Below are 21,233 nucleotides of genomic sequence, written 5' to 3'. Positions count from 1 at the left end.
GCCATCTACACCTGGGGAGAGCTATGGTATGTGCCTGCGGGTGTACATCTCAGCAGTGGCCAAAAAGGAACCTGGATATGGTCTCTGAAAGAGCTCTGGGCTCCGGCACCCAGGCACATGCCCTGCCTCTTTCCAGTCTCACTCCTCCACCTCTCAGAGGATGTCAGGATTTAGAGCAGGAAAGGACCCCACAGGCTACCTGGTCCAACCCCAGTCATTTATAGATGGGAAGGGTGAGGCTCAGAGAGGTTGAGGGAGTTGACCAAGGTCACACAGGCAGTGAGTGGCAGAGCTGGGACATGAAGGCAGGCTGCCTCCTAAAACTCTCATCCAGGGAAACGGATTTGGCCCGGTGGTTAGGGCGTCCATCCACCACATGGGAGGTCTGCAGTTCAAACCCTGGCCTCCTTCACCCGTGTGGAGCTGGCCCACGCACAGTGCTGATGAGCGCAAGGAGTGCCCTGCCACACTGGGGTGTCCCCCGCATAGGGGAGCCCCATGCGCAAGGAGTGTGCCCCATAAGGAGAGCCGCCCAGTGCGAAAGAAAGTGCAGCCTGCCCAAGAATGGCGCCGTACACACGGAGAGCTGACACAACAAGATGACGCAGCAAAAAGAAACACAGATTCCCGAGCCACTGACAACAACAGAAGCGGACAAAGAAGACGCAGCAAATAGACACAGAGAACAGACAACTGGGGCGGGGATGGGGGTGGGGGAAGGGGAGAGAAATAAATAAATAAATAAATCTTAAAAAAGTAAACTCTCATCTAGCCCTTTTCCCATTGTACAGAATCTAGACAGGGGTGTTAGAGCAGAAGGGGCCTCCCCTTGCTTAACTGTCCGTAGTGACACTGAGTCTTGCCACTGGGCTGAGGTAGATCGACCCAGACCGCACGCTCGCCTGGCCTGCTCTGCCCGGGCGGCGCTGAGCGGCAGCCCAGGGGCACGTTCGGGCAGGCCGGGGTGCCGGCCTTTTGTCTGCTGGGGTCAGGCCTTGGCAGGGATTGGCAATATGGAGAAAGGCAGAAGGTTATTTTCTGGAAAGTTTTATTCTGCCTGCTTCCTGGAAGACTCCTCATGATTTTCATCAAAATAAACTACAAATCTGTGGTAGATTCTCTAGATTATATTTGGCCGGCCTGCTTCAGATTCAGGTATCACCTGCCATTCTTGTCTAAACATTTCCGAATGGCCTTCAGGCAGGGACATCCAGTTAATTATTTTAAAACATGAACATAGGCAGCTGAAATACTTTTATTTTACAGAATGACTTTTTCAAACTCTGTATCAAGTTTCACAACTCCATTGTTTTTTTCCCCCTGAAGGAAATTGTCCTACACAATGAAACTATACTTCTTTTATGCCATGCTTTCCCTCAAAGAGGATCAAGAAACAACTCTCAGGCATATATTACATGAAAGGCCCCGTGGGAGATAAAGAACTACGAAAATTGGTTTCTGTCCTCAAAGGACTTACGATTTAAAGGGTTGGCAGACATTGAATACTTTCTGTAGGTCAGGCAATGCACCTTCCCCTTTATCCTCCTGACATGCTTGGCCAGGTGGGGACTGTTGGGTGGGAAAGCTGAGTGGCTGGGGAGGTGGTGGGGTGGGGTGGGTCGTTTCTTACCAGGAACGCCCTGGTGTGGGCTGCAGAGTTGTACCTGCCCCCATCCATATGACTCCTAGCCCAGATACACCCATGTGGCACTCCAGCCAGCAGGTGCCACCACTCAGTGGTGGCTGCTGTGTCTGCACACCGGTGCCCTAAGAAGGGAACAAACTCAGGGAGCACCCCGATAACTGGCGTCTTTTGAATTCCTAACAGCTAAATGTTTATTGATTGATGATTGCACAGAAGAGAGGAAACACATTGCCCTGTGGCACCCTGGAATATTTCTTAAAAGGAATACACCATCTAAACAGCTAGGAAGAAATCAAACCAAAGAACATTTTTCAGGACGGCCCCGGCGAGCCCAGCACACTTGTGGGCGAGGCTCTGACCATCCCTAGCTGCCAAGAACCAAAAACTTAGGCAACGTTCTACCCCATTTTTCTCTGGCAACTTAGCTCATTGCACAGGCAGAGTCAGCTTTAGGTTCAGAGGTCAGAAGTGCCAGCTTAGTAGCTTGTGCTCAAGAACTGTGAGGTAGTACTGAGGTGAGAGAAGCTTGGAGCTGCGCTTGCCTTCAAATGCTGACGGTAGAACTCTGAGCGGCAGAATTGCTTTGGTTCTGGCACCAGATAAAATCAAGCTGTCTCTCTCATTCTCTCTGTTTCACTATCATCTATCATCTCTGTATATCATCTACCAAATCTATCATCTTCATCATCTTTAAATCTAATCTATCTACTATCTATTCTTTCATTTTATTTTGATGATGAACCTATAATTTCCACCCCATTTGTCTAGGAGGAAACCTTCTTTTGGCCTCTACCTGCAGCTGTTCATGTGTAAAAGTTATGCTGCTGGGGACTGAGACTGGGGGAAAGCGAGAATCAAAGGAGAGGGCTTGAGGGAAGTGGACTTGGCCCAGTGGTTAGGGCGTCCGCCTACCACATGGGAGGTCCGCAGTTCAAACCCCGGGCCTCCTTGACCCGTGTGGAGCTGGCCCATGCGCAGTGCAAGGAGTGCCGTGCCACGCAGGGTTGTCCCCTGTGTAGGGGAGCCCCATGCACAAGGAGTGTGCCCCATAAGGAGAGCCTCCCAGTGCAAAAAAAAGTGCAGCCTGCCCAGGAATGGCACTGCACACATGGAGAGCTGACACAGCAAGATGACGCAACAAAAAGAAACACAGATTCCTGGTGCCGCTGACAACAACAGAAGTGGACAAAAAAGGAATACACAGCAAATGGACACAGAGAACAGTCAACTGGGGCAGGGGTGGGAGGAAAGGGGAGAGAAATAAATAAAATAAATCTTTAAAAAAAAAAAAAAAAGAGAGGAATCGAGTCAGGTGTGGACTGGGTCCCTCCTGGAATATACCAACATTTAAAGCCATTAGAAGCATTTCCCAGCAAACTTTTTAACTTCTCAGACAAAGGGCCATGTAAAATGTTCCCGTCTGCCTCCGTCCACCTCCCCTTCCTCCTTGATGCTACCTTTTCTAATAATAAAGGGACACTACCTGTATGAGTCAGCCAGGCCGTTCTGCAGCCAAAGAATCTGGGGCTGGCTCAGTCCCATTCAGTTCCACGCCCAGGGCTTTTCTCCTCTGCATTTATCTTGAAAGGCCTTGCCCACCATGCTGGGGAGGAGAGGTGAGCTTGCCAGGCATGACTCACCAAGGAAGTGAAAAACCCAGACACATTTGGTTCATCAATTCCTCCCAGGTCTCAGCCCATGCTTACTAAGTGGGGCAGTGTGGACAGACACTGAGTCCCCAGGCAGGACCTGCAAGTCCTTGGGGGCCGGCTGTCTAAGACTTGTGAGCAACAAAAACAACTTGATGATCTGGTCTGTTTGCCCGGTGCCAAGGGCGTCTCTCTCTCTCTTTTTTTAAGATTTATTTTATTTATTTCTCTCCCTTTTCCCCTCATTGTCTGCTCTCTGCGTCCATTCGCTGTGTGTTCTTCTGCATCCGTTTCCATTATCTGACAGCACTAGGAAACTGCATCTCTTTTTTTGTTGTTGCGTCATCTTACCGCATCAGCTCTGTGTGTGTGTGGCACCACTCCTGGGCGGGCTGTGCTTTTGTCGTGCGGGGCGGCTCTCCTTGCAGGGTGCACTCCTTGCACGTGGGGCTCCCCTACGAGGGGGTGCCCCTGCGTGGCACGGCACTCCTTGCATGCGGCAGCACTGCGTGTGGGCCAGCAGCACATGGGTCAGGAGGCCCTGGGGATCGAACCCTGGACCCTCCATATGGTAGATGGGTGCTGTATCAGTTGAACCACATCTGCTTTCCCTCTCTCTCTCTTTTTTAAACTTATTAGGGAATTTTTCAGCAGGGTTCTATAAAATGGATTCCCCAAGCTTGTCCCCAACCTTAGATTTTTCAACATCCTCCTGGTTCCCTGCTCTCCAATTACATATTTTAAATGCTATGGCCAAATATTCCATTATGGGAGCAAAGTCAGGATTGTCCTGGGTAAGCCTCGTGGAAATAGCAGTTGAAGGAGCCCTGGCCACCTTGGTTACATCTCTGGGACAGGACAATATTCAGTTGAGACTCGCCTTCTCCAGTGGAGGGCAGGCCTGGCTCCAGGCTCCTCTCACGTCGATACTAACTCACAGTCCTTAAGCCAGGACCCCTGCACTAAACGGGAGGTGGTAATGACTAAACTAGTCATTCTTGGCAGCTGTAGGTGGGCAGGAAACGTCTTCAACTAAGGGGTGGCCGCCTCTTTTCTCTGGACTCTTCAAGGAGCCCCTTCCAACTGAACTTCACTGGATGAGTTCTACTTAGTTGAGCATTTATAGAGAACCGGCTAAGTGTCACACCTGTGCCAGGCATCAGGAACACATGGCAGTTTCTGACTCAGTGGCCTCCAAGGGCACCTAAACACAGCTGATGAGGTCGACCCAGGGGCAATGATAAAAACCCACTGCTTACCTAAATTATTTACCAGAACCTGCTTTTCTCCAGAATTTACCTTGATGAATACATCAAGGAGGCACTTTCTCATTAACGTTTTCCCCACTGTTGGCTTCTACGTGGGCTGATAAGGGAAGGAAGTAAATACAAAACCTGTCAAACGAGCAGGCTGCTGGGGACTCCGGGGGGTGGCACATGCCTCAGCCTAGTCCCACTGCGTGGGGAGGCAGCTGGAGGACCTGTCTGCCGGCTCCCGTCTGTCAGTGGTTGAGAGTATCAACTCCCTGGCAATTATGGCCTGCTGCCCATGGGCTGAGCGTGTTCTTGCGATAGATAAATCCCTCCGAGAGCTGCACGGGCAGGTGCCTGTGGAAGGGAGAGAGCAACGCCTGTCTCATCCACCCAGAGGACAAGAGGAGAAACAGGCTGCTGGGAATGACACAATGAATCCCAACCCCACAGGAGGGGAGTGTGGGCACCGGGAGGTCAGCCTTTCACCCTCCCACCAGAGGAAGGCAGGGGTGCAGGGGCGACAAGTGGCACTATTTCATACAGCTCTCTCTCTCGAGAGGTTTCCTGATGAAAATCATAAACATTCAGGGAAATAGGGTGTGAATTAAGTTTACACACACTTAATAAATTTCTCTCAGTCCATAAATGTCATAAATGGAAGCTCAGAGTGTAGCCGGTACGATTCTTACGCGTAAGGTCTACCTGGCGGCAAGGGCAGGTATCTGGTAGGAATGCTTTCTCGGAGCCTGCTTTATGGCCCCACAAGTTCTCTGAGGCCAGAGACCAATCCTGAACTTTCTGAAGATTGCCCCACACTGCGTATCAAGGAGAGTTGCATTGTCCAATCCTACCTGGCAGATGGAAGTCTCTGCGACCTAGAAAGGGACACCTTATTTGGCTCTAATGGGCCAGCTTTCTGGGAGCAGCAACGAGCCTTCCTGGACTTCTTATGCCACCCAGACTCAACAGGAGCTTGGAGAACCCCAAAACTGCGGCACGGTCTACACTTAGCCCAAATTCCTGTTAGAAGCTACTCCACCTGGCTTCCGGGCGCCAAGAAGTTTGTAAGTACTTACGAGCTATTCTTCAGCAGTAGAGGAAATAAGTCCAGACTCTGGTGAGGCAGAAGGCTGACTTTGCCCTGAGTACTTGTTTGTCAAACAGTTTGGTGTTGGTCAGCCACCCTCCTGTTTGTGAAGCGTGTGAGTGCCCCTCACCACAGCTTGGGGCTGGTGGGCTGGTGGGAAGGCCTGGAAGGAGCGTTCCGGCTGAAGACCTCTTCATCTTGACACTAGGGTAGATTGAAGCCCACGAGGTGTCTTAAGCTCACTCTCAGTTTCCAGCTGCATCTGTTGCACCGGAAATATTTGATTAGGAGAACATGGAGAGAGGAAGGAAAGATAACTTTTCCCTTTCTTGACAAAGTGGTCCCTCTGAGTGGTGCGGCCACAGCTCCTTGTTCAAGCAGAGGAGCCAGGGGACGTTTCTGAGGTAGGTCTCCATCAAATCAGAAATCATAGGCGGTTCTTTCCAGCCTCAGGCTTCCCAGCATGTAGTGCCCCTCCTTCCTTTACCTGGTCAGCAAATGTAGCTCCCTTGGGTTGAGAAGGGTGTGGCAGATGGTCCGAAAAAAAGCGTCATTCCCTGAAGAGCTTGCTTGAGAAGAACCAAATCAAAGGCAACCCCCGAAAACTATCAGATCAAGGAGGAAGCACCCATCTCAGCTGTAGCCACAGCTCCACTGCTGCGAGTTCAGGCTTCTCTGATGAACTGGATAAGCTGACCGACAGAGGTTTATTTTTAAGAGGAATTAGAGGCAAACTATGATTCTGACTGCAGACCATCAAATCTGTCCTCAGCCCAGCCCCTTAAACACATCATCAGGTCACAGTGAGAGAAAGGACTGCCAGTACAGTTTTTAAAAATAATAATATGTAATAGTTTCACAAAATCCCAGCTCTATCCTGCCATTCATGAATTGAGGGACTCTGGCTACTTCACCTATATTCTCTATGCCTCATCTTCTTGACCTATTAAATGATGAAAATCACATTTCCTATCTCATAGGGTTGCTATGATATCATATGAGTTAGTATTTTTTAAATTCTTAGAACAGTGCCTGGCATGGGGTAAGTGTTAAGTGTTTGTTAACTAAATTAAAACCAAACATCTGTAAGACTTGAGAGGTACAAGTAGCACCACTTAGGGATCCTGTGTTAGTTAGGGTTCTCCAGAGAAAAAGAGCTAGCAGGTGATACACACACAGTATATATAAAATTATTTATTTATTTCAAGAATTGGCTCACGAGACCACAGGGATTGACAAATTCTGTAAGGCAGGCTACAAGTTGGAAACTTCAGAAAACAACATTGAATTTTCCAGGAGAAGCTGGCTGAAGGAGAGCAGAAAGCCTTCTTTCTGACAGCTGAAATCCTCAGCTTTGGCTTGAAGGCCTCATGTGAGGACTGAGGAGTTGGGTCACGGGTAGATGGCCCAGTGTGGCACCATCCAGAATCAAAGTCAGTTTCACAACAGCTGGAAACTCAGAGAAAGGTAAGGGCTGTTTCGTGGGAAGTACCTAAGGTCCAAGGGTTTGGCTTTTCTCCACCAGCAGCGATGATTTTATTGTATTTAGTGAAACTCTTAAGATCTTTTGTAATCCTGCTCCTTTGGGACTGGGTTTCCCCCCCATCTTTATATCCTGAAACCTAAATTTTTTTACCCACCTACCTCACAGGCAACTTTATATACAGAACTGAGAATGTCAAGAAAAGTTGACGCCAAAGGACAGGATTTTTGCAAGGCAGCTAGAGCAGGAAGGTGAATGGGGACGGGAAGCTGCATTTGAAAGCCAAGAGGTATTAGAAACCCCTTGATTTAAAGAGTGTCTCCAGCAATTGGGCCCAGACCACTCCGTCGAGGATTGGTAAAAGGTTGCATGAGCAAAGCAACAGCATCAGGAAGAGAAGGAAGACAAGTCTCTGTGAATGCAGAGTTCCGGGGGAGAGCTTACTTTCTCCCCAAAGCTGAGTGGAGAATTGGCTGCCTGCAAAAAAGGGCCAGCTGGCATGCCCTCTCTGGGGGGAAGTTTGCTGAACTGGGCCGTGCTGGCCCCTCTGGAGCTGCCTGCTGAGTGCAGAAGAATGAGGTGAGACTGGGGGGAAGGGTTAACTTGTGCATCCTGGAGTTTGGGGGTCTCCAACACTTTGGGGCCATTATCAGATCTTCCCCTGAAGATTTCTGGAACAGTCTGGGCAGAGGAGTGAGTGCTGTCTGATAGCTACTTGTTAATAAGCTGTGTCCGATTCCCCGATGTCCTTGGGGGATGCAGAGCTGGGTGTCTGTGATTCGAGAGGCTCCTTGGGAAGGAGGATGGGTACTTGGGGAGGAGATAGAAAGGAGTTACAGGGCATCCAATGACCAAGTGAGGCAATACCTCACCTGAAAGTACAGACCCATGGCTGGCCAAAGGGAGGCAGGGCTGCCCTCGGGGGAAAGGGGGTGCTCAAGGCAGGCGTATGGCTGGACATGGCCCCAAAGAAAACCTTGCCCACCATCTATGCTGAGACTAACACATGTCCACATCATCTGGACCCTGACTCCTCAGTACAGGTGGGTGCCCAGTCATGTCTGATAGCCCCGGAGTCCCCATCTCTCTTCCCTGAACCCCAGCCCCCAACCTATAGCAATTTGATCTCTCAAAAGGAAGATGAAGAATGAGTAGGCAGAACCCATGTCCTCAAGTCCCTAGCTGAAGCCTGACTCTCCCAGGAAGAGGGAGGAGATAAGATTTAAATTAGATACGAGATTGGAATTTTAAGCTAGACCAGGCTAGACTTGGTATGATGGAAGTGACTGGTTATGGCATCTCCTCACTTCATCATTATAGGAAGGATGACAAAGTAAAACTTTGTCATATTTATTCTGCTTGTAGTTGAGACTCCAAATCAAATCATTTCCACAGTCACAAATTCTAGGAACTGTAAAAATATATTTTTCTCTTGAAACGGAAGTCATGGAGAGAGCTGGTGAATGGAGAAGATGCTGTGGCTATGCCTCATTTTAGATCAGAGATCTGAAAACCCTGAAACATTTTCCAAACCCTGGGTTGCTGTTTCTCAGAGACTTGCTAGTGTGTGGCTATTGATTTTCTATTTGCTCCTGTAACAAATTACCACTAATGTACTGGATTTAAACAAAACAAGGTTAATACCTTTCTTCTATAGATTCAGAGCCCAAGAGTGGTCTCAGTGGGCTAAGATCAAGGTGTTAGGAGGTGGGTGGTCCCTTCTGGAGGCTTTAGGGAAATTTGTTTCCTTGCCGTTTCCAGGGTTTCAATGACACCCACATTTCTTGGTGCATGGTCTTTCCCCATTTTCAAAGCCAAGTTGAGTCCTTCTCCTATCCCTCCACTTTAGTCCCCTCTTCTGCCTCCCTCTCCCATGCAGTGAGGATGTTGGGGCCCAAATGGAAATCCAGGATAATCTCCCTGTTATATGGACAACTGAGTGGCAACCTTAATTGCATTTGCAACCTTAATTCTTGTTTGTCATGTAGTCTAACATATTCACAGGTTCTAGGAATTAGGACACAGGCATCTCCTGGAGGCTGTTATTCTCCTATTACATGTGGCTTACATATTGAATTCAATTTAATTTAGCAAGCATGCATGTGATCCTCACAATGCACATCATTGCAGGGATTCCCCCCTCCCAGCCTTCCCCCACGTACAACTTGGGACTCCAGGGCCATGTGACCAGCTATAGCAGTTTGAGATGGTTACGAATACCAAAAATAGATATTGGATTATGTTTGTAAACTGTCTGTATGGGCGTGATTAAATTATGATTAGGGCTTTGATTGGGCCACGTCAGTAGAGTGTTGAATCTCCAGGTGGAGACTCTTGGTGGGTAGGGACTCACAGATAAAAGGCATGACTAAGGACAGAGTTGGAGGGTTTTTGATGTTGGAGTTTGATGCTGAAGCCTTAAGCTGCAGCCCTGGCAAGTAAGCTCACAGAGGAAAGCAAGACCCTGGAATGGAGGAACCCAGGAAGGCTGAACCCTTGCAGACATTGGCAGCCATCTTGCTCCAACACGTGAAAATAGATTTTGGTGAGTGAAGTAACTTATGCTTTATGGCCTGGTATCTGTAAGCTCCTACCCCAAATAAATGCCCTTTATAAAAACCAACCAATTTCCGGTATTTTGCATCAACACCCCTTTGTCTGACTAATACACCAGCTGACAGTCATTGGTGCTGTTATTCTCCTGCCGCTCCAAGATTTCTGTCTCTAATCCTGCTCCCTCTCAAAGACTGCAAATGTGCACATTTTTCCTATTTAGCAAGAACTACAGAGACCTCTGTTCCTGGACTGCATATCATAGACTTCCTAGAAAACTGCTCTTACTAAATTATGTTTTAGCATGTGATGTCATAGGCTTATATTGAATGTGAGGACAGAAGCCGTTTCCATCCTACACAGTGTACTATCGATTTTAACATGTTTTTACTATTCAGGAAACACTTGCTCAGGAAGATAAAAGCTGCAAATAACAGAAACTTCCCCAAAAGCCGTTTAAATGAATCTACCACTTTAACTTTTCAATAATTAACATCTATTTACTTTCCAAGATTGTTCAAAACCCTCACATCAGAACACTTGCCTTGCTTTGTCAACCAATCTTAAGCTATTTTATTATGATCCTTCCCCAAATCTAATCAAGCCCCAGCACAGAAAGACCCACTTCAAACTAGACCCCAAGTCCTCCAAATCCCCTGCCTTTGAGATGTGCCTTGAGACTCTATCAAAGTAGTGATCTCCTTATCTGGAGATAAACAATCCAGTTTCACCTTTTCAACAAGTAATTTTGGTGGTATTTTTGGAGAAGAGCATTCAACAAAGGATATGCTAAGAAACAGCTTCTGCTTTCTGAACTACTAGGAGGATATTTATCGCCTTGTCAGGAAAACTTATTTTCCCTTTTATTTTATTTTTTCTCTTTACCTTTATCTAAATTATGGCTTTATGATGCATTTGTGTATTCTTGTACTCCACCCTAAATCTGATGCTGTCCTATCATATCCTCTGGACCATGGCAATTGGTCCTGCCCATGACCTATTGACAGAATCTGCATTTGTGCCTGAGGGTTCTCCCCTCTCCCACCTCAGAACTGTAAAGAAAGCTGCACAGTTGTCTGGGGTGCTAAGGAATCAACATATCTCCAGCATAAGAGCTCAGTCAGTGACTCGGGAATTAGTATATTAGTAGATCAGCCCCCTTGCACCTTAGATGGAATACTTTTTCAGACATGTCTTTGCCACCTTTTCCCAGAGTTTCCCCTTAGGATTAAGTTTTAGTGGAAGTTGTCGTCAAAGGTACCATTTACCAACATCCTTCGCTTCCCTGGATCCCTTTCCCAATTCCCTACAAGTGTTACCTGCACTATCTGGATAAACTGTTTTCACTTAAATATTTGTCTGAGGACCTGCCTCTGGGAGAAGTCAAACTAGAAAAGATAAAATAAACAAAAATGAGCAGAAACCAGTAAAATGTTTTCATTACGAATATTCAAATAAATGGGTTTTTGGGGTTTTTTTTTTTTTTTTTTTTTTTGCACTAAAGAGGTAATAAACACAATGTATGTCCTCAATGTTTAGCACAGAACTGAGCACATAGTAAGTGTGAAAAAAATGCTTGGAGCAGAAGAAAGAAGTGCCGAGCTGAGCATAAGCTAGGTGAGCGCCCAATGGGCAGGAATTGAAAAATAGTTCTAGAGTGAACTAGATGACCTTTGGAGATCCATGGACTTTTAACTTTCTGTGGTAGTAACTATTGCTTATAGTGTCTACAGTGGTGGGAAGCCTTCTGGGTACTAAAAATGGGGGCTAGCCTGGCATTTTCAATTAGCCTCTCTCATTTTCCTTTTCACTTTTCTTTTTTATACCAAAAATCTTATTTTATAGCAGCTTTATTGAGATATAATTTATAGACCATAAAATTCAGCACTTTAAATCACATAATCCAGTGGTCTTTAATATATTCACAGGTTTGTGCAACAATGATCAGTATCTAATTCCAGAACATTTTCATCATCCCCAAAAGAAACCTTCTACTCATTAGCAGTCATTACCTATTTCCCCTCTCCCCAGCCCCTGGCAACCACTAGTCAATCTACTTTCTGTTTCTATGGATTTTCCTTTTCTCAAAATTTCATGTAAATGGACTCATACAATATATGGTTATTTGTGACTAGCTTCTCTTAGCATGCTGTTTACAAAGTACATCCATGCATGTAACGGTGCATCATTCCTTTTTATGTATGAATAATATCATATTGCATGGATATACTATATTTGGCTTATCCATTCATCAGTTGATGGACATTTGGGCTGTTTCTACTTTGGACTATTAGGAATAATGCTGCTGTGAACATTTGTGTATATGTTTTTGTTTTCATTTCTTGTGTGTAAATACACAGGAGTGGAATTGCTAAGTCATATGCCAACTATATATTTAACACCTAGAGGAACTGACAAACTGTTTTCCAAATTAGCTATGCCATTTTACAGTCCCATCAACAATGCACAGGGTTTGTATTTTCTCCTCAGCCTTGCCAATGTCTGTTTTTCTCCATCCCTCAACCCCAAGAGATAGTAATTCATTCTCTTAGGAACTGTTTTCTTGTGGTTTTTTTTGAACAGCTTTGCTGAGATTTAATTCATATACTGTACATCTCCCCATATAAGTCTAATATTCAGTGGTTTTTAGGATATTCACAGATATGTGTAACCATCACCACAGACAACTTTAGAACATTTTTATCACCTCAAAAAGAAAGAAACTCTATCTATCCCTTTTAGGTATCATTTCTCTATCCCTCCATTTCCCCCAACCTTAAGCAACTGCTAATCTACTTTTTACTTCTATTGATTTGAATATTCCGGCCATTTCATATAAATAGAATCATATATGACCTTTTGTGACTAACTTCGTTTGCTCAGCTGAATGTTTTCAAGACTCCTCCATGTTGTAGCATGTATCAGCACTTCATTCCTCTTTATGGCCAAATAATGTTCCATTGTATGGGTATGCCACATTTGATTTATCTCTTCATCAGTTGATGGGCATTTGGTTGTTTCTACCTTTTGCTAGTATGAATAATGCTGCTATAAACATTTGTGAACAAGTTTTTGTATTTTTAAGTTTTTGTGGAGGACATATGTTTCTTGGGTGTGTACCAAGGCGTGGAAATTGTTGGGTTATACAGTAACTCTTCATTAGCCATTTGGGGAACTGTCAAACTCTTTTTCCAAAGTGGCTACACCATTTACATTCCCACCAGCAGTGCATGAGGGTTCTGATTTCTCTACATCCTTGGCAAGACTTGTTAACTGACTTTTTTATTCTAGCCATCCTAGTGGGTATGCAGTCTTATTGCGTTGTAGTTTTAATTTGTATTTCTCTGATGACTAATAAACTGTTTGTTTGATTGATCTGTGGCTCATCCTTGAATCCTTTCTTGCGTCGAAGCCAAGAACCTAGTCACAGATTCCGATAACAACAATATGATAGAATGATATGATAATTTATTATAGTATGATCTCACAAAATTTCAAAGTCTGTGTTTTTCCCTTCAAAATCAAGGATCATGGTCATTTCCAAGGAATATTTTCTCCGTCTTAAAGCAAGAGATTCTTTGAAGCTTGCCACAGAGGATCAAAGCTTGCTGCTGTTCTTGAGAGAAAACAGGATAAAGTTTTTGGTGTTGGGAAGTGAAACATGTGGTTCACTTATTCCAGATAAGGCAGGTTTATAGAAAGCCATGAAATTTTAAAATATCTGTGAAGTCCTTGAGCCCAGATCTAGGAGTGGTACGAACGGGTTGAAAACTGCTGGTAGTGGGGAGCTGATGTAGTTCAAGTGGTTGAGCTTCCCAAATACAAGGTCCAGGTTCAATCCCCAGTACCTCTTTAAATAAAGAAAAAAAAAGTGCCGGTAGTGTAATGGGGACAGGTCAAATTCCTATTAAGAAATACATTAGGGGAACAGATGTAGCTCAGTGGTTTGAGCGCTTGCTTCCCATGTAAGATGTCCTGGGTTCAATCTCTCATACCATCTTAAAAAAAAAAAAAGAAACATGTTAAGAACTCTCCCAGGGAAAATGGATATATGCATTCCAGTACCAACTTTGGGCATCAGTTATGAAACTTAGAACTTGAACGGAACATAGGATCTTCCAGTCTACTCTGAATTTACAGATGAGAAAACTGAGTTCAGAAAAGTGAAGTGACTTGGAATGTTATACAATATAGGGGAAAAAATAAAGAGTCTGGAAACAAAGTACCTAAATCTACATCACTAGGAGACCTTGGCAAAGACTGCTTTGCCTCCTTCAACCTCAGTTACTCATCTTTTGAAAGAGAGACAATGACACTGACCTAGCAGGATGGGTGTGGCAAACCAGGCAGGCAGGCACAGATCTTTACCGGGCACCTTGTGCCCACACTGCGCGTGGTGCGGGAAGGGGGAGTTGGAAAGTCGGGGGCACAGGGGCAGCGGTCACGTGGAGAACAAAAGAGACAGTAGATTTGGGGTGAGGATTGAATGAGATACGTGGATACAGGGCTTGGCACTATGTTTCTCTGCCTCATTGTATGTGCTGATATAACGTTAAATTTCCAGTTAAATTTCCTTAGGGCAGGGGCCTTATTAGGTATGTCATGTCTCAGTCCTGAGTGTCTCACAACAAATGTCTGCTGAATTTTCTTCTTCTTACCTAAGGTCAAAGGAAGACTTTAAACATGTAAGGGAAAAGCAGGGTTTGGCAGGGTGAGCAAGCAGGGCATTTTAGGAGGAGGTGATGGGGCACGCAGGCTTGACGGGAGACCTGGTCCTAGCCCAAGGGGGAAGGTGAACCTAACGGCTGAGCCAGGGTTTATTTTATTTTTTAAAATGTAGCTAAGCTTGATAAATTAAAACAAAAACATACTTTTGTCTCTTTTTCTCCTCTAGTTCCAACCACTGCTGAATGTGTTTTCCCACCAAATAACCCAGGTTAGCTAGAAAGCCTTAAAATAGGCATAAACGTAATTTACGTCAGCATCACTCTGGAGAGAAAGATAAACGCAGTTCTGTAGGTGCCATCACAAACCTGATGCCCAAACCAGGCTAAGAATGATGAGGACAACTTGATGACAGGGAGGATAGAACCTCAGGCTCAGGATCCTGAGCCCAAGCCACTGGGCTTCACTGTGGCTTTCTGCAGAGGGAGGATGACTTCCTGTGGTGGCTGGAGCTCGAGGCAGGCAGCCCTGCTGGGAGACCTGGAGAGAGCAGAGACCACCAGAGCGGGGACCACCGCAAAACGTGTGCCAAGCGTTACACGGCAGTGCCAGCCAGGTCCGTAATCTCTCCTTGCCTCCACCGACCTTTGAACGAGAGTCAAGAAGATGCTGGGGATGCCCAGAGATGTACTTACCAAATGCAATGGATGTGTTATGACGATGGGAGAGAGTGTTGCTGTGGGGGGAGTGGTGGGGTGGGAGCGGTGGGGTTGAATGGGACCTCATATTTTTTTAATGTAATATTTTTAAAAAATGAATAAAAAAATTAAAGAAGAAGAAGAAGAAGAAGAAGATGCTGGGGAGAATACTCGGGATTCTAGATCCCACTCTGCTTCTCATCGCCTGTGTGGTCTGGTCTTGAGGGAGTTGCCTAAACTCTCTGAATGGCAGCCCCTTCATGTGTAAAATGAGAAGTGGGAACCAGATCAGGCAGAATATCCAACAGAGAGTGCCCCAGTACTGTATCTCATCCATGGCAGACACTGCTAATCAATCACCGTCCCCCTTCCCTTGCCTTTTGAACCCGAAGCTGCCCAGGACTCCATCCCAGCCTGTGCTACCCGAAGCCTCTACCCATCATTTGGAATTGAGACAGAGGATGCAACCTATTTGCCATCCTTAACCAGACAACTAGTTTTTGTAAGCCCCTTCGACCCCAACATTATGTGATTCTAAATCTTTCTCTCTAAGTTTGTCCCAGCTTCCTATTACAATTGTTACAGGGCAGAAAAACCAATGATTCCAGAAAGTCCAGAAATAGCCCAAGTGTGGCTCTCTGTGGGTGTGAGCTGCTGTGAATACCATTCTTTACGGCGAGCCACTATCGCACGGTTATCCCGCTGTTGCTGCAGGAAAAGAACTTCCCAGTGAGCATGGTCAAGGATGGTCCTTGGGAGTAGAAAGTGGGTAGCAGGGGGCATGGAAAGAGAATTTTGAAAAGTCCACACCACACAAGAATCGTGAGGGCACTGTTGCTAGGAAATCAACAGCTCTTGGTCTGGATGAGCTTGGACAGAAGTGTGTCGCTCCGCAATGCAAATAGGGAAGGGCTGTGAAGCATACAAAATTGGTCTCTGCCCGGTTTGGTTGAAGCAAACACTGTAGAGCGTTTAAGGCACAGCCCACGTGGAGAAGCTTTACCAACGTGCTCTGATTCCCGTGCTTGGGCGCCTGGAGCGCTGCCTGGCTGGGCAGTGCACTCCCGCACAGCTGCTGCCTGGCTTCTGACCCCGAGCCTGGCTGCTGGGTCCCTGGGACAAGAGTGATGGCTGAGCGGGGAGGAAGAGGACGCCTCTTCAGAAATGACCCCTCGTTAGCTAAGCCACCCCCAAAGAATTCAGCCTTTGGAACTGTGAGTTGAAGCTCTTTGAAGAATAATACCCCGACCCCTGGCCCGCCACACTCTACCCCTATCACTCAGTTTCCTTCTCTGCTTTGTTTTTCTCCATAGCATTGAATATACTATGATTTATTTAATGTAATTAGTGCATCCAATGTAATATGCTTAATATAATTAATAAACATTTAACATTACTTGAGATTTTAAGTAAATTTTATAATTTATTTAATCATTAATATACTATTTAATGATCTGTTTCTGGTCTCTCCTCTCTACAAGGGAAGTTCCATGAGGGCATGGGTTTGTTTTTTTTTTTTTGTCTGTTTTGTTCATTGCTGCATTTCTGGTACCTAAATCTGTCTCTGCAACATAATAACCACCCAATAAATATTTGTTAAGTGAGGGGACCCTTTCACCTATTTAATGTTTTGTTCATCCAGCTAAGAAAACTTCTATTCAATACCTTCTGAAAGCCTGCAGTTATTCCCTGGGTTTGGAATTGAGGGTCTGGGAGGAGATTTGAAAAAGGAAGGAAAGAAAGTTCCCACTGAGGATTGGAGGAAGGGGCTTATGTAGTCTTCACAGTTTACGGAGAGCTTATGTGTTCGTTGTTTATTTGCTACCTCAAGTCAACCTTCTGAGGTAAGCGTCCTTATCAAGGTTTTTTGTTTCTTCAAGGAAGAAATGGAGGCTCATAGAAATTAAGTAGCTTGCACAATGCGATAGGGCTCCCAAATTGTAAGGCCAGGCTTTTACAAAATCCTGAGGAATGCTGCCTTCAGGAGCTGCCTGCCCTCCCTTTTTAAACATCTCTTCAGCTAGCTGCTTCCCAGAAAGGCAAATCTGTTCTAATTATCAGAGTGTGACAGAAGTCACTCAGGGAATAGCATATGGTATGGGAGAGATTGCAAGTTCTTTTTTTCAAAATCTACCTTTTTTTTTTTTTTTAGGTTTCTGCTGCTATAAATTCTAAAAAGCAGAGTAAATTCATCCTGGTTCTTCCCCATAGGATGAGAGAATATGTATGGAGAATAGAAATTCAAGTTTGCAATCAGATTTCCTAAACCACTTAGATTTGGGAAACTTCTGAATATCCTCAGTGGGGATGGCCCTTGGGTCAGCAATCTCGTTTTCAGGAAATTCCTGGTTTGCACTATAAGTGAAAATCAAGTCCATTTCCAAACAAGTGTAGGCTCAGAGACTTTTAGTGAGATACTCCCTTTTCCCATGTCCCCAGGAATTTAACCCCCTAATCCTCATACTGGAGACTGGGAATACTTTGAAATTCTTGTGACTGAGCAGCAGAGAATAAACTCTCAGTAGTCAGGAAGCATCCTGTGTACGAGCTGAGTGTCCTGAGAGCTCACTCATGGGAATTTACTTTCTCATCCCCAGAAAGTGCCCATTTATTTTGCACATTCCGGGTTCCCAGAAGGCAAGCTGGCCTCCTAGTCTAAAAGGGTGAGAAAGGTGAGTGGGTTTCATCACATATAAATATCTTTTGAAGCAAGTATTTAAGTAATTAAATTGCCTCCAAAGGAGTTTCTCTTATAGCTTGCTCATATTAGTTTCTTTTCTTCAACGACTCATTTAGTTTGTGAAAATAATTTTAAAACTTTTTGTAGTTGTTTTCCTTGCTAGGCTCTCAGACAAAAAACACACGTGTTATATAGAAAGAGCTTAGATATCTGCTCACCCTCTTATGAAACACTTCCTATTTAGACTTGATGGGAAGAGGTCAACAGCATATGACAAACACAATTGTGTCCCTGCAGCCCAGCCTGGGGATCCAAAACGCTGCCGAGGGGCAGGGCCGGAAACAGACAGCAGGAAGTAGGATGATTCTGGGGGCAGTAGAATGCTTAGCTGTCGGTTTCACAGCTTCCTCTAACTTAGGAAGTCTAGGCTCATTAGACATCAAAGACAAAAGAGGAACAGAGGATCGACTCTATGGAGTTCTGACATAAAATCCTTGGAATTCTACGTCTAGAATTACTGTGGTCTTGGAGATGTTGTGGGGCCTTTTGTGTATAAGGCAGTTTGGACAAGGGGGTGGTAGCTATAAAGAGTCAAAGAAAACATCCTTGTCCTTAAAAAACAAGTTAAGGATATATAAAACACAGAAACATGACACAACTGGAGAATGACAGGAAAATGTCCCATAGTGAAATAAATGAGCACAATGGAGCAGAATAGATGTGGCCGTGAAAGGGCGACGGGATGCCAGGATGGATTTTCATTTTCTCCCCGCCCTGTCCTAGCTGCTCTTTGAGGAAATCTTCAGCTGCATCTTAAAAGGAGAAAGTTCTCTTATTTTCTTTCATTGTCTGTTTTCTATCAATAATGTCGTAAATTTCTAGCAAGGGTGGAATCATGTTATGCATGATTGTTCGGTAAGTCCAAACTTCTCTAATAAGATTTAAAAAAAAAGAAGAAAGAAAAACAAGAAACTAAACAACAACGAAAGAATGTTACAACATGGGTGAATATTGAAAACATGATGCTAAATAAAAGAAGCCAGTCACAGATAATCACAGTTTACACGATTCCATTTATAAGGAATGTCCAGAATGGACAAATCTGTAGAGACAGAAAATAGATTTGTGGTTCTCAGGGGTTGGAGAGAAAAGGAAAATGAGGTGTCCCCACTAATGGGTACTGGTTTTTTGTTTTGTTTTTTTCTTTTTGGAAGAGGGTAATAAAAATATTCTGGAATTAGATAGTTGTGATGGTTGCATAACTTGATTATATAAACAGCACTGAACTGTACACTTTAAAAGGTTGGATTTTATGGAAAAAATTATATCTCAATTTTAAAAATTGAGTAGGGGGAGATACACTAAAAATTTTACAGATAATGTAAAAAAAATCAATAGTATAGTTAAATTACTCTGTTTGGAAGCCATCTGTGTCTTCATTGCAAGAGTCCACTGGATTTCATTCTAAACATATCACACAGAAAAGCATGAAACCATGAATCAGGGAAGTGTACACTATTCTCTATCCCCGTTTTTCTCCCTCTAGTATATTATACCTTGCCTTGTTCCTGGATGCTCACTTTTGCCTTACAGACCAGGGTTTCTCAAAGTGTTGCCATAGTCCAATTATTGCATCAAAAATCTCTTGCAGGGAAGCGGACTTGGCCCAGTGGTTAGGGCGTCCGTCTACCTCATGGGAGGTCCAAGGTTCAAACCCAGGGCCTCCTGATCCATCTGGAGCTGGCCCACACACAGCGCTGATGGGCGCAAGGAGTGCTGGGCCATGCAGGGGTGTCCCCTGCGTAGGGGACCCCCACGCGCAAGAAGTGCACCCCATAAGGAGAGCCGCCCAGTGCAAAAGAAAGTGCGGCCTGCCCAAGAATGGCACCGCACACACGGAGAGCTGATACAACAAGATGACGCAACAAAAAGAAACACAGATTCCCGGTGCTGCTGATAAGGATAGAAGCAGTCACAGAAGAACATACAGTGGTGAATGGACACAGAGAGCAGACAACACAGGGGGTGGGGGTGGGTGGGTGATGGGGGACGGGAAGGGGAAAGAAATAAATAAATCTTTAAAAAAAAAATTTCTTGCAGTACTTGTGAGAAATTCTCAAGCCCTCCTCCAGGTTCACTGAAACAGAAGCTTTGTTGGTTTGGCTTTGGACTTGGCATTTTTAGCCAAGCCTCCCTGCTATAAAAATAATACACTATCCTAAGTAATTGCTACTACTTATGGAATGCTGTTTCTTGTGCTTTACAAATTAACTCATTCAATCTTCAGTGCAACTCAATGACTAGGTAGTATTATACACATTTTGCGGATGAGTCAGCCAAAGTACTGAAAGACTGACAAACTTTCCTAACGGAACACAGCTAGTAAGTAGTAGAGCTGGGAGTCAAATGCAGGTAGTCTGCCTCCCGAGTTCAAGCTCTTATAAACCACGGCACGATACAACCTCTTCTCTCCACTGACTTTTACTCATGCTTCAGTTTGAGACTCATTGTTATGCCTATTATTTAATACGTTACTTGCCCCTGGGAAAATGGATATATTTTTACCTTTGTTACGGAAATTTACAAAAACAATTTTTCTTAAAGGGAATATACCAAGCCAGATGGTGATGTTATAAGTTTGGGAACTGGGACCTGAAAGGCATACGTGCTTGGCAAAGGTGCCCTACCCCCTCCATGCCCCTCATTACCTCTAGTGATACAAGCTGCCAGAGGAAAGAGGCCTGTCTGAAAGAAAAACTTGGCCCAAATCCCATTCCCAGGCTAGGACCAATCTTTCCCCATGGGGTTCTGACTCACCAGGGCAAGGAGAGGTGCCTTATCTCTGGGTATCATTGCTCTTAACACAGCCTGGTCTGGCCTGTTTGGAAGTCCCAACAGCTTCGGGTTGCCTAGCAACCTCCCAGGCCACTTTCAGGCTGGACCAAAGTCCCACAGCTTCCATCTGGCCAGAGTCGCCATGGGCACAAGATCATGATTGGTTCCTTGTTATGTGGTCTCTTCCAATGTGGACTCACAGACAAGCCCTTGGTGTGGACTGGTAGAAGGAACACTGGTCTGCAAATGAGACACATTCTGGGTCTGTCCCTGGTGGGTGGGTACGTTGGGCAAGTCATGCAGTCTTTCTGAGCCCCAGACACTTAGGCCGTCATAAAGCTAGTAGCTCCTAGCATAGCACCTCCACAGGTGGCTGAGATGACTGAGATCATAGTGAAACTGCTTCCTAGGGTGTTAGCACCATCATTCTGAATTGCTGGTCTTTAACTTCAATTGTCTGGACTTCCTTATTAATAAAAGGCTGGCATCTACTCACTCAACAAATATTAATTGAATGATTATATGACTTTCTAGATAACATTCAGTACCTCTAAGTGACTAATAGGCATCTCAAACGAAACAGTCTCAGCAGAACTCTTGATTTCTCCCCCAAACTTGGCCCTCTTCCAGTCTGCTCCATCTAAGAAACAGCGTCAAAGCCCATCCAGTTGCTCAGGCCCAAACC

This window comes from Dasypus novemcinctus, chromosome 9 (genome assembly GCF_030445035.2).
Source record: "Dasypus novemcinctus isolate mDasNov1 chromosome 9, mDasNov1.1.hap2, whole genome shotgun sequence".
NCBI classification, from domain to species: Eukaryota; Metazoa; Chordata; class Mammalia; order Cingulata; family Dasypodidae; genus Dasypus; species Dasypus novemcinctus.
Note: the sequence above shows the minus strand (reverse complement) of the source record.